The sequence below is a fragment of the Balaenoptera ricei genome, chromosome 4 (assembly GCF_028023285.1).
Source record: "Balaenoptera ricei isolate mBalRic1 chromosome 4, mBalRic1.hap2, whole genome shotgun sequence".
NCBI classification, from domain to species: domain Eukaryota; kingdom Metazoa; phylum Chordata; class Mammalia; order Artiodactyla; family Balaenopteridae; genus Balaenoptera; species Balaenoptera ricei.
Window position 1 is genome coordinate 126679133 of NC_082642.1, and position 13563 is coordinate 126692695.

General features: G+C 39.4%; 1 long non-coding RNA gene across 7 annotated transcripts in view; it reads right to left on the reverse strand.

Annotated features, from left to right (window-relative positions):
* Window positions 1-13563, reverse strand: part of LOC132365498 (uncharacterized) — a 231018-nt gene that overhangs the window by 172901 nt on the left and 44554 nt on the right. The gene's annotated exons all lie outside the window — the stretch shown is intronic.

The window sequence follows — 13563 nt, forward strand, 5'->3', positions numbered from 1 at the left end:
AATGATTGTGGCGAGATGGGACATCCTTGTCTTGTTCCTGATCTTAGAGGAAATGCTTTCAACATTGTTTTTCAACATTGAGAATGATGTTTGCTGTGGGTTTGCTGTATATGGCCTTTATTATGTTGATGTAGGTTCCCTCTATGCCCACTTTCTGGAGAGTTTTTATCATAAATGGGTGTTGAATTTTGTCAAAAGCTTTATCTGGATCGATTGAGATGATCATATGGTTTTTCTTCTTCAATTTGTTAATATGGTGTATCACATTAATTGATTTGCGTGTACTGAAGAATCCTTGCATCCTTGGGATAAATCCCACTTGATCATGGTGTATGATCCTTTTAATGTGCTGTTGGATTCTGTTTGCTAGTATTTTGTTGAGGATTTTTACATCTATATTCATCAGTAATATTGGTCTGTAGTTTTCTTTTTTTTGGTAGTATCTTTGTCTGGTTTTGGTATCAGGGTGATGGTGGCCTCATAGAATGAGTTTGGGAGTGTTCTTCCTCTGCAATTTTTTGGAAGAGTTTGAGAAGGATGGGTGTTAGCTCTTCTCTACATGTTTGGTAGAATTCATCTGTGAAGCCATCTGGTCCTGGACTTTTGATTGTTGCAAGATATTTAATCACAGTTTCAATTTCATTACTTGTGATTGGTCTGTTCATATTTTCTATTTCTTCCTGGTTCAGTCTTGGAAGGTTATACCTTTCTAAGAATTTGTCCATTTCTTCCAGGTTGTCCATTTTATTGGCATAGAGTTGCTTGTAGTAGTCTCTTAGGATGCTTTGTATTTCTGCGGTGTCTGTTTAACTTCTCCTTTTTCATTTCTGATTTTATTGATTTGAGTCCTCTCCCTCTTTTTCTTGATGAGTCTGGCTAATGGTTTATCAATTTTGTTTACCTTCTCAAAAAACCAGCTTTTAGTTTTATTGATCTTTGCTATTGTTTTCTTTGTTTCTTTCATTTATTTCCGCTCTGATCTTTATGATTTCTTTCCTTCTGCTAACTTTGGGTTTTGTTTGTTTTTCTTGCTCTAGTTCCTTTAAGGGTAAGGTTAAATTGTTTATTTGAGATTTTTCTTGTTTCTTGATGTAGGATTGTATAGCTATAAACTTCCCTCTTAGAACTGCTTTTGCTGCATCCCATAGGTTTAGGATCGTCCTGTTTTTGTTATAATTTGTCTCTAGGTATTGTTTGATTTCCTCTTTGATTTCTTCAGTGGTCTCTTGGTTATTTAATAATGTATTGTTTAGCCTCCATGTGTTTGTGTTTTTACGTTTTTTTCCCTGTAATTGATTTCTAATCTCAGAGCATTGTGGTCAGAAAAGATGCTTAAAATGATTTCAAATTTCTTAAATTTACTGAGGCTTGATTTGTGACCCAAGTTGTGATCTATCCTTGAGAAGGTTCCGTGTGCACTTGAGAACAAAGTGTAATCTGCTGTTTTTGGACGGAATGTCCTATAAATTTCAAATAAATCTATCTGGTCTATTGTGTCATTTAAAGCTTCTGTTTCCTTATTAATTTTCTGTCTGGATGATCTGTCCATTGGTGTAAGTGAGGTGTTAACATCTCCCACTACTATTGTGTTACTGTCAATTTCCTCTTTTATAGCTGTTAGCAGTTCCCTTATATATTGAGGTGCTCCTATGTTGGGTGTATATATATTTATAATTGTTATATCTTCTTCTTGGATTGATCCCTTGATCATTATGTAGTGTCCTTCCTTGTCTCTTGTAACATTCTTTATTTTAAAGTCTATTTTATCTGATATGAGAATTGCTATTCCAGCTTTCTTTTGATTTCCATTTGCATGGAATATCTTTTTCCATCCTCTCACTTTCAGCCTGTATGTTTCCCTAGGTCTGAAGTGGTTCTCTTGTAGACAGCATATATATGGATCTTGTTTTTGTATGCATTCAGCCAGCCTGTGTCTTTTGGTTGGAGCATTTAATCCATTCACGTTTAAGGTAATTATCGATATGTATGTTCCTATGACCATTTTCTTAATTGTTATGGGTTTGTTTTTGTAGGTCCTTGTCTTCTCTTGTGTTTCCCACTTAGAGAATTTCCTTTAGCATTTGTTGTAGAGCTGGTTTGGTGGTGCTGAATTCTCTTAGCTTTTGCTTGTCTGTAAAGCTTTTGATTCCTCCATTGAATCTGAATGAGATCCTGGCCGGGTAGAGTAATCTTGGTTATAGGTTCTTCCCTTTCATCACTTTAAATATGTCATGCCACTCAAGTCTGGCTTGTAGAGTTTCTGCTGAGAAATCAGCTGTTAACCTTATGGGAGTTTCCTTGTATGTTATTAGTCATTTTTCCCTTGCTGCTTTCAATAATTTTCCTTTGTCTTTAATTTTTGCCAGTTTGATTACTATGTGTCTTGGAGTGTTTCTCCTTGGGTTTATCCTGCTTGGGACTCTGTGCTTCCTGGACTTGGGTGGCTATTTCCTTTCCCATGTTAAGGAAGTTTTTGACTACAATCTCTTCAAATATTTTCTCAGGTCCTTTCTCTCTCTCTTCTCCTGGGACCCCTATAATGTGCATGTTGTTGCATTTAATGTTGTCCCAGAGGTCCCTTAGGCTGTGTTCATTTCTTTTCATTCTTTTTTCTTTATTCTGTTCCATGGCAGTGAATTCCACCATTCTGTGCTCCAGGTCACTTATCCATTCTTCTGCCTCAGTTATTCTGCTACTGATTCCTTCTAGTGTATTTTTCATTTCAGTTATTGTAGTGTTCCTCTCTGTTTGTTTGTTCTTTAATTCTTCTAGGTGTTTTTTCTTTAATTCTTCTAGGTCTTTGTTAAACACTTCTTGTGTCTTCTCGATCTTTGCCTCCATTCTTTTTCCGAGGTCCTGGATCATCTTCACTATCATTATTCTGAATTCTTTTTCTTGAAGGGTGACTATCTCCACTTCATTTAGTTGTTTTTCTGGCGTTTTATCTTGTTCCTTCATCTGGTACATAGTCCTCTGCCTTTTCATCTTGTCTGTTTCTGTGAATGTGGTTTTTGTTCCACACGCTGCAGGACTGTAGTTCTTCTTGCTTCTGCTCTCTGCCCTCTGGTGGATTAGGCTATCTAAGATGCTTGTGCAAGTTTGCTGATGGGAAGGACTGGTGGTGGGTAGAGCTGACTGTTGCTCTGGTGGGCAGAACTCAGTAAAACTTTAATCCCCTTGTCTGGTAATGGGTGGGGCTGGGTTCCCTCCCTGTTGGTTGTTTGGCCTGAGGCAACCCAACACTGGAGCCAATCCGGGCTCTTTGGTGGGGCTAATGGAGGACTCTGGGAGGGCTCACGCCAAAGAGTACTTCCCAGAACTTCTGCTGCCAGTGTCCTGGTCGTAACGGTGAGCCACAGCCATCCCCCGCCTCTGCAGGAGACCCTCCAACACTAGCAGGTAGGTCTGGTTCAGTCTTCTATAGGGTCACTGCTCCTTCCCCTGGGTCCTGATGCACACACTACTTTGTGTGTGCCCTCCAAGAGTGGAGTCTCTGCTTCCCCCAGTCCTGTTGAAGTCCTGCAATCAAATCCCACTAGGCTTCAAAGTCTGATTCTCTAGGAATTCCTCCTCCTGTTTCCAGACCCCCAGGTTGGGAAGCCTGACATGGGGCTCAGAACCTTCACTCCAGTGTGTGGACTTCTGTGGTATAAGTGTTGTCCAGTTTGTGAGTCACCCACCCAGAAGTTATGGGAATTGATTTTATTATGATTGTGCCCCTCCTACCATCTCATTTTGGCTTCTCCTTTGTCTTTGGATGTGGGGTATCTTTTTTGGTGATTTCCAGTGTCTTCCTGTCGACGATTGTTCAGCAGTTAGTTGTGATTCTGGTGCTCTCGCAAGAGGGAGTGGGCACACGTTCTTCTACTCCACCATCTTGAACCAATCTTGGGTTGTTTGATTTTGATTTGACGTTTTTAGTTCCAGCACTAACTGAAATTTTAGTATTAAGTTGTAAAATAGAGTTCTAAAGTTGTAATGTGAAAATAAACTTCATCAGAATAAAAGTAATGTCATAACCAGTATCTGATTCCTCTAGTGAATATATAATTTCCACAGGAGCAGTGAAATGTGCAAATATATACATATATACACACACACACAAAGATCTGCTTTTGAAGTCCTTATGCAGTTGTGTGAGTGGAGAGGGTGTTATGTCAGATCATTTAGTTTCTAAATTATGTCTGGTTTAAACCAAGATTTAAATGTATCTGAGAAGCCGGAGCCTTTTCAATTAATATGAAGAAGATACATTCATATTAATTAATAAGAACTACTTATATAACACTTATTATGTGCCAGGCTCTGCACTAAACATTTCATGTGTAAAAGTTCATTTAATTATGTCAAGAAATGAATGAAATGTGTTCTATCATTGTTCCAACCGTAGAGATGAGAAAACAAAGCACAGAGAGATTAAGGGATTCAAACCCTGTAAGGCTCAGAGACCACACGCTTAACACTAAACTATAGGTGCACCTTAGAGGTATGTTTTATAGTAAAAGTGTTTTATGTAGCTAAAAGATTGAAAACATTCCTGATTATCTACAGGGTAGATGAAGGTCACAGTGCATGGTAGTGTATGGATTATCTCCATGGTAGATAAAGGACCCAGGAGGACTGAGAGCTTGTCTGTCTTATTCACTTACTGTTGTTTCCTATCACCTAGACCTAGAACACTGCAGTGGACAAAGTAGCCATTTAGTCAATTTTGGTGAATGAGTAAATCCAACCAGATAATCATTGGTGCCTATTGTCAGAGTGAAAGTCCCAACTTTTTAGTTATGACCATGTTGGTTCCACCAGTGATAAAAACAAAAATTATCAATTCATTTTATAAATATAAATACCTGGAACAACCAAACAAAAAAGAACTGAAAGGACAAGGGAAAATTGCAAAGACTGTGCCTTTGTCTAAATATACTCATCTAAGCTTCCCTTTAAGTCTAAAATTCTAGAATCTAGGGGGAATAAAACAAGATCAGCTTCTCTTTTAGTTCACTCTCTTCTTTCCCTTCTATCCTCACTTCCCACCAGCCATGCTTTTCTGGACTAAATATAACAACTTGTTTTACTCTTTCTTGTTTTTGTTGTTTTCCCTAGAAGTGGAAAGAAACAGAAATTCCAACTGTGTTCCATTTATTCAGACATGCAACACAAATATCTATTTCATCTTTATTCAAACTTCCTCTATCCCCACTTTAAACTCATAATCAAACCAAACATTTTATTGAGAAAATAGATGCAATCTGACAAAATCACCTCATTTTTATAGATTCCCCAGTCTAATTGCCAATGTCCCTGTGTATTTGGCCTCTTTTCTATCTTTGCTCTTACTGAGTTAACAGCCTCTCTTGATGTCATCCCAATTCATCCCTCTTGTCTATGCAAAGGCAATTGTTCTGCAATTATCCCTTTGATCTCCTGCACCATTAATTTCTCCCTCACTCTAAAACCATTTCCATCAGCATACAAACAGGCCATAATTGTACCCATTTCTTTAAAAAAGAAAAAACCTTGCTTGACCAAATATCTGCTCCTCTATCACAAGAAAACTTCTTGGTTGAGTATATCAGGAAGTCTCAACTCCTTTACCTTCCATTCTTGCCTCATGTCACTAAGATGATTAAAACTTTTTAATAACTCCTATTGCACTTAGAATAAAAATATCCAAATTCCTTACTATGAGCTACAATATTTTGAAGAACCTGGCTCCTACTTACCTCTTCCCATTTCATCCTCCCCCAATCACACACATTATGCTCTACACATACACATCTTCCTCTGTCCCTTGAAAAGCCAAGTTCTTCCCAACCTTAGGGCTATTACCTGCTATTGTTTCTGCCTGGAACACTTAACTTCCTAAGTATCAAATAGCTAGTTACTTTTCATTCAGTTTATATCAAATATCTTCTCTTTAGGGAGGCGTTCCTGACCTCACTATGTAAAATGCTTGTATTACTTATCTTTAGCTAGGTAACAAATCACCCCAAGATGTTGTGGTTTAAAACATTAATAATATATGGTTGCTATGCCATCATCTATTTAACTCACCATTTCTGTCAGGACTTTAGGAAAGCTGGATTGGGTGTTTTAGCTCAGAATCTCGAAGTTTCAGTCAGATGTCAGCTGGGGCTATCCAGAGGCCTGACTGAGGCTGGTAACCCACCTCCATGATGGCTCACTCACATGGCTAGCAAGTTGATGTGGGTAAGTTGGCTCCTCTCCAGATGGATTTCTCCAAGGAACTGTTTGTGTGTCTTACAATGTGGAGGTTGGTTTTCACCAGAGCAAGCAATCCAAGAGATCAAGGCAGAAACTGCAGTGTCTTTATGACATGGTCTTAGAAGTAACACACCATATTCTCTTGATCTTACTGACCAGCAATGATTAAATATGTGAGAGGTATATACAAGGATGTGAATACTGGGAGGTCACTTTAGAGCTTACTTTGTTTTGTTTTGTTGTCGTCTTTTTACTTAAATTTCACCAGCCATTCCTCCATTTTGAATAAGGAGTCTTTGCTATCTACTAAGTTCAATAGAGTAGCAGAATACAGTAGTGTCTTGATCAACACTTGTTCTAATTCCTACCATGCAGATGCTGAGAGAATTAGAAAAAACAATATTTCCCAGGTTCCCTTGTGACTAAGCTTCAAGATATGAATTAGGTTTACCCATCCAGTCATACTGGCAAAAGTTCCTCATTTAGAACTTAGTCACATGGAAAAACAGGCAGTATAATATCCATATCACTGGTCTGCCGTTATTACTGATACGGTTTCTGGCAGAGCTGGTTATTCTGGAGCAAGTGGTTATAAGATCAGCTTCCTGATTCAGGAAATTTCTGATTATAGAAGAGGCAACAGCTGTCTGGGTGCTTCATTTCTATGGTATGGTTTTGGGAGTTGTCATAGCATTCAGCATTGAGTCTCTTTTTTTTTCAGCTCTCCTAGTGATTTAGGAGCTACCATTATCTTTTAATAAATCACTTTCTGCTTTCATTAGCTAGAGTTCTGTCATCTGTAACTAAAAACCCTGATCATTACGAGTTGCATTAGCTGTGTCAGCCAAAATAATACCTAGGCAGTCTCCAATGGGTGGGTGTGTGTGTGTGTGTGTGTGTGTGTGAATGTCTTATATATAAATAGCTGTATCATAACAGCTATCTCACCTGTGAAGAGCAGTGCCTACAGGAACTTTCAATCTCTCCTTTTTTCTCTGTTGTGGCTTTAGGATTTTTTTCTTGATTTCTATTTCTGCTCCACTCAACTATTACTTCCTGTTACTGTCTCTTATGCCCAGGTTCACCCAACAATAGGAGAGTTAACAGTCGCAAGGAAGACAAAATTAACAACTGTTTTCATTCGACAATCCCAGTCTCTCAGTGCTCACGCACCATTCTTACGAGGAAAGGAGTAACCTCCCAAACTCAGACACTTGTCCCACTTTCCTATCCTTTTTCTTTCTTCACCTCAAGGTACTAGATCTTCTCTGCTATAATAAAATGTCTAAGAAGATATCAGTCAAGATTGTTCTGAAATTTAACCTCATCTAACTTCAGTACTCAAAAATTATCATTAATGTTCATATCTCCCATAGATTCAAATAGAGAAAAATAGTTCTAAAATTTGGGTCTCTATGGGTTTTCATGGAGAGGCATAGGTAGAAAGCAAAGTATAAATAGCAAAGCAGGGAAAAATTTTTACCTAACCTCCACTTCCTACTTCCTAGGAAGTAGGCTCTAGAAAAATCTCAAAAGTCCCATGTTCTTGAGTAACACACATGATATTGGGGCTGTGTGAAACAGTTAAACAATAACATGTGAAATGACTGTTTAACATGCTACATAGGAAATGTCATGGTCTCCTTGTTTCTGCCCAGTGGGGCAGCTGTTTTCAGTTTAGGCTTTTCCCAACAAAGAGACCTTGAAACACTACTCCTATAGCCACAACATGCATAAGAAAGCAGACAAAGATTTCTGGGAATGGAAGGACAAGAGAACTGCAGAATCACACAGTTCCAGCCAGCACTTGGCAGAGCATAAGGGAGAAGAGTAAAACGTCCCATAGTATTCAACTGATAACGACTCAGTACTTAAAGACTGCTTTGAAGACGTGTATAGTAAAATACCAGTGTAATGGGTGCCTGGAATGCCTGGTGAGGCAGGGCTTTAATTTGTTTTACGGAGCGGAGTACCAGCTGCTTCTCTGTTTAGGAAGAGGTAAAAAAATTCATCTTAAAGGCATTCTTCTCTACTCTGTGCAGTTATGCAAATGTAAGGCATAAAGTCATTCCTCACTGAACAAATCTTCTGGTAGATTTAGCAGGGCTGCATCTAACTCTTGGTAATCGGAGCCTCAGAAGTGGGTGCACCAATTTGCATAAGGAACCCTTGGTGAATGGAGGAGGCAAAATCTCAACCACTTTTCCCTGAGACTGGAAATTAAGGAAAACTGTTCAGTGGAGAGAAGTACACCTGACTAAATTCTGCTGACATCCCAGAGACCCTAAGGGGAATTTGCTGGGGTGGGGGTGGGGGAGTGTTGGGCTGGGGGAGAGAGACTATAGTATTGACCTGGGCTCAATGGGATTTCTTAAGGAGGGAAGGCTACGGTTGTCCTGGTCTATGACTCTAGAAAGAGTGTCAGAAAGCTGTAACCATGGGGCTCAAATATGGAGCACCAGCATAGTTTGCATAAAGATCTGAACCATCTAATGCACCTTCACTAGAAAACCAAGACCATTCAATAGTAACTCTATGTCAGTAAAAAATGCAGTGAACTGACTGGACCCTTTGGGTATTCCCTCTTTCCACCTGGCTTTCAGAATCAGGGCTGACTTGTGGGTGGTGGCAAAGCCTTGCAAGACCAATATCTTCCTGGTCTAATTTGTATTTGTGTACAAACTGCTCAGGATTATATTGTTGAAATATGATGGTACGAGAAGATGCTAATGACATAGTAAGAAATTGAACCCAGAATCCAGATCTAGGAGAAATGCTAAAGAGAATTTTTACAGTCATATAAAGGAATTATTTCAGAGTTTTAGGGTGTAGTTAGATTTTAAGGACCTTGGTGTGGTGGACAGACCCTAATATGACCCTCAATAATTTCCACTTCCGGATGTCTCCTTGTGTCCACGCCTTTATGGAACCTCCCCTGTGAATGTGTTAGAACATGTGTATCATAGTCTAATCAACGGAATATGGTAAAAGTGTTAAGATGTCACTGTCATGATTATATCACATTACACAAGATTCCATTTTAGCAGACTGAAGAAAGTCTCCTTGCTGGCTTGATGAAGTAAGCAGCATGTTGAAGAAGTCTATGTGGCAAGGAACTGGGGGTAGGGACTACTTGGGGTGGAGAGCCTCTAGGGACTGCAAGTATCCTCTAGGACCTGCGGGTGGCAAAGCCAGCCTCAGTCATACAGCTATAAGAAAATGAATTCTGCCAACAAGCTAAATGAGCTTCAAAGTGGATGCTTCCCCAAATGAGAATTCAGACCACTGGACACCTTGATTGCAGCCTTATGAAACCCTAAGCAGAGGACCTATTAAACTTTGCCCAGACTCCTGACTCACAGAAACTGTGAAATGAGAAATATATGTTGTTTTAAGCAACTGAGTCTGAAACAATTTGTTACATAGCAATAGAAAACTATTACACTGTTACACTTGGTAAATCCCTACTGAGGACTTCCCCAGCCTTGCAGGCTCCACCTTGGACCCAGCAAGGAATCCAACTATGTTTCCTATAAGGAAACTGGGATCCTGGAGAAGCCTCACTAGGGAGCTTCCCCCCACCTAATATTTTCTCATGTATTTTGGTGAGAATGTATTTCTTGAGCTTTTTGCGTAAAGTATAATTCTATAAGATGTAACAGAGTACTCTTTTTCATCAGTTTTCAGAACTCTAAGGAACTAATTCCTGTCTCTTTCTTTAGTGGCAGAGGACACAGGGCTCCTGGAATTATAGGGTGTTATACACTGAATGTTTGTGTCCCCCCAAAATTCATAGGTTAAAACCCTATCCTCTAATGTGATGATTTTAGGAGGATGGCCTTTAGAAGGTGATTAGGATTAAGTAAGGTCATGAGGGTAGATCCCTCATGAATGGGATCAGTGCCCTTGTAAGAGTCATGAGAGAACTTGCTTCCTCTGCTCGAGGACAGGACACAAGGAGAAGCTGGCAGTCTGCAACCCAGAAGAGGGCTCTCACCGGAACTCAACTGTGCTGGAACCCTGATCTCACACTTCGAGCCTCCAGAACTGTGAGAGATAAATTTCTGTTGTTTGTAAGCCATGCAGCCTATGGTATTTTGGTTATAACATACTGAATGGACTAAGACACAGGGGATAGAAGTGAAGGTCTAAGTAAAGAAAAAGGATGTTGAAATAGCAAGGGAGGAACCATTTCCTTAATCCCTACCTCTTACTTCTTGTAGTTATCATCAGTTAAAAATCTCTAGTAATCCTCAAAGGAGTGGTGTTCATAAGGAACCCACGTGATACTGGGTTATGCATAAAGGAGACTTTCAGTGAGGTATACTAGAAATCATTCTTATATTCACAAGGACTCAGTGATTAATGGCAAAAATCAGAGAAGTCCTCAGAGATGTATCAGATACATACCCTTTATGTGTAATTTACATGTGGTCAGCTGTACATAGTTTCATTATACAGTTGACCATTGAACAACACAGGTTTGTATTTGTGTGAGTCCTCTCATATGGGGATATTTTTTCAATAGTAAATAGTATAATACTAGGTGATCAGTGGTTGTTTGAATTCTCAGATGAGAACTGCTGATATGAACACTGGATAGGGAGGGCCAACTAAAAGTTATGGTCAGATTTTTTACCATGTAGACGGTTAGCACCCCTAACCCCCATGTTGTTCAAAGGTCAATTGTAATCATTTTAGTAATTTTTATTGTCTATCACAAGAATTAATTTATCCCCCACCCCAAATATCCCACCAGAGATCTTGACACATCTCAAGACTTCAGGGTGGTAAAGGCCTCAGGTTTCTATCATTCAACAAAAGCCTCCCATATCATCATTTACTTCCTAATTTTCTGAGAAAACTCCTGAAAAGACTTTCTCCTCCCCAGTTTGTCTGCCTTTTCCTTACACAAGTTTAGGCTTAAAGAGAAAACAAACCAACAAAGAGTAGAGTGGGAGTAGGAGTTGCCTTTGGGGTCCTAAGCACTTCAGCACTTGGCCCTGCCCATATGGTGGTCAAGAACTCCACAAGGCAAGAAGTTCAGAACTTGGAACATAAAATCTGGCAACATTCTCGAGTTTTAGGGAGAAGTGAGCTATAAGACTTCTCACGTCTTCCAACTTTACTGGTGAGAACAAAGCACAGATTAATTTAAAATCAACAGAGTGTCTTGCCACTTCATCCCAAGTTAAATACCACCCCCCAACAGCTATTTTTATATCTAGATATTTTAAGTAGCGGCCAATATCTCTCACTGGTGTTCAGAATAAACCAAACCAGGTAAGCAGCGATATTTACATAATACTATTTGTTCTGCCTCAATGTGGCACAAGTTATGAATGTTTCAGGGAAAAGAGAGGGAGAGAACTGTCTTATTAGAAACAGTAGGTATAGTGGTATAGAAATAGAGACAGGCAGGTAAACTCCTGAAACTAGGGGGTAAAGGGGAAAGAAAATATGTAACCCTATGCCTTCCAAGCTTCTATCCTGCTTCTGTATCACTGTGTAGCCTTTGACCTCTCTCAGGCTGACTCCCAGGCAACAAGTATTACCATTGCCTTTTGGGATATGGGTTAATAATTATTCCCACTGCCCAGTCCTTAAGAGGAGGAGAGTCCTCAGTTTTATTGCTGTTGGGGTGATGATTTTCTGTTTTGCCAAGCTGAATCTCTGAATTTCATTTTTTTTTCCTGAATTCATTTTTGTCCCAAAGGAAACATTGTTTTCCAAGGTCATTCAATTCTACTCGACTGTACAGATTTTGTGGCATTATTGGATTAAATAGGCCTTATGGGCTTACCTTGGGAACCCAGACACCATTTATAACATTTCTATGGGGTAAATGCATTTCAAGCTCTAAACTACCAGATCTACAAAAAGCTCATTAGTAAACCAGTAATGCCCTTTCTTTTCTTTGCCTTGCCTTTGCCTGTTAGAGAAACAACCACACTGGTATGAACTGCATTCTTTTAACTAACTTCTTTTATCAGTTGGAATGCTTTTGTCTGTAAGTAACAGAAGACCCTGCTAAATGCAGCTTAAACAATAAGGACACTTACTATGACATTCAGCAAGAAGTCCAGAGAGAAGCAGATCTAAGAATTGGCTCAGCAGCCTAACAATGCCTTAAAGTACCTAAGCTCTTTCTAACCTTCGGCTTTGCTATGCTCTGCATGTCATCAATCTCCCTCATCCCTAGCCCCTAGGCAGCAGCAACTCTATGCATTAAATCCTCAAAACGACATCCAAAGGCTGGAAAGGAAAGGGGATTGAGGTGTTTTTCTCCTCATGTATATTTCTTTTATCAGGAAGAAACCTTTCCCAGAAGCCTTACAATAGATTTTCTTTCAGGTCCTATTGGCAAGAACTGAGTTACATACAAACTCCAAATGAATCCCTGGTGAAAGGGTAATGAGATTATGACCTATATCCTTCATCTTTTCTACCCTTGGCTGGGACTGGGGCTCATCTACCCTGAGCACATTTTTCCCAAACTTGAACAAAATTAGGGATTGATTAGGAAGAAGAAGAGGGGACTGGTTGTTTGTAGGTAACCAATAGCACATGTCACACTGTAATTTTACTCTTTTTTATGTTGTCTTGCTTAAGAGTTTTACTCTAGACCGGTAACATATGGCACTGGGCTACAAAGATGAGACTTCAATGGGATACAAAGCACATTAACAAAATGAGTGCTAAATTGCAATGTTATGGTTCTGCTGCAAACTCGATGTTTTGAAATTATATTCCTGATTAAACAGTATAAATAGTGCTTTGCCAGTTTGTATGTTAGAGTGATTCACTGAGCTTAAAGACATAAAGGGTGGAAAGCTCCCTAGTGCTAACTATGCACACTTTTCACTGACCTATGTCCAATGAGCCAAAAGATAAGCTATGTGAAATTCACATGTAAACAAGAATATTAGTTAATATGGCACTTACTACACATTGAAATCTCAGCAGCTTTTCAATGATTAGTGGCACTGAAAATCTTTGTCCAGGGTCTATTAGCAGTAGTTTTCTCAAAACAATACCCCTCAGTTAGAATCGTACATAACCAGCAACACAATCACCAGATACCCTTCTTCAGTAATACTCCCAGATATTTTGTTTAGTAAAAATTATTACTCTTTTTGTAAAGATCATACTCCTCATCACAAGACTGTGTAAAAATAATTCACAGCTTTGGACTTCCCTGGTGGTGCAGTGGTTAAGAATCTGCCTGCCAATGCAGGGGACACGTGTTCGAGTCCTGATCCGGGAAGATCCCACATGCCGTGGAGCAACTAAGCACATGTGCTACAACTACTGACCCTGCACTCTAGAGCCCATGGG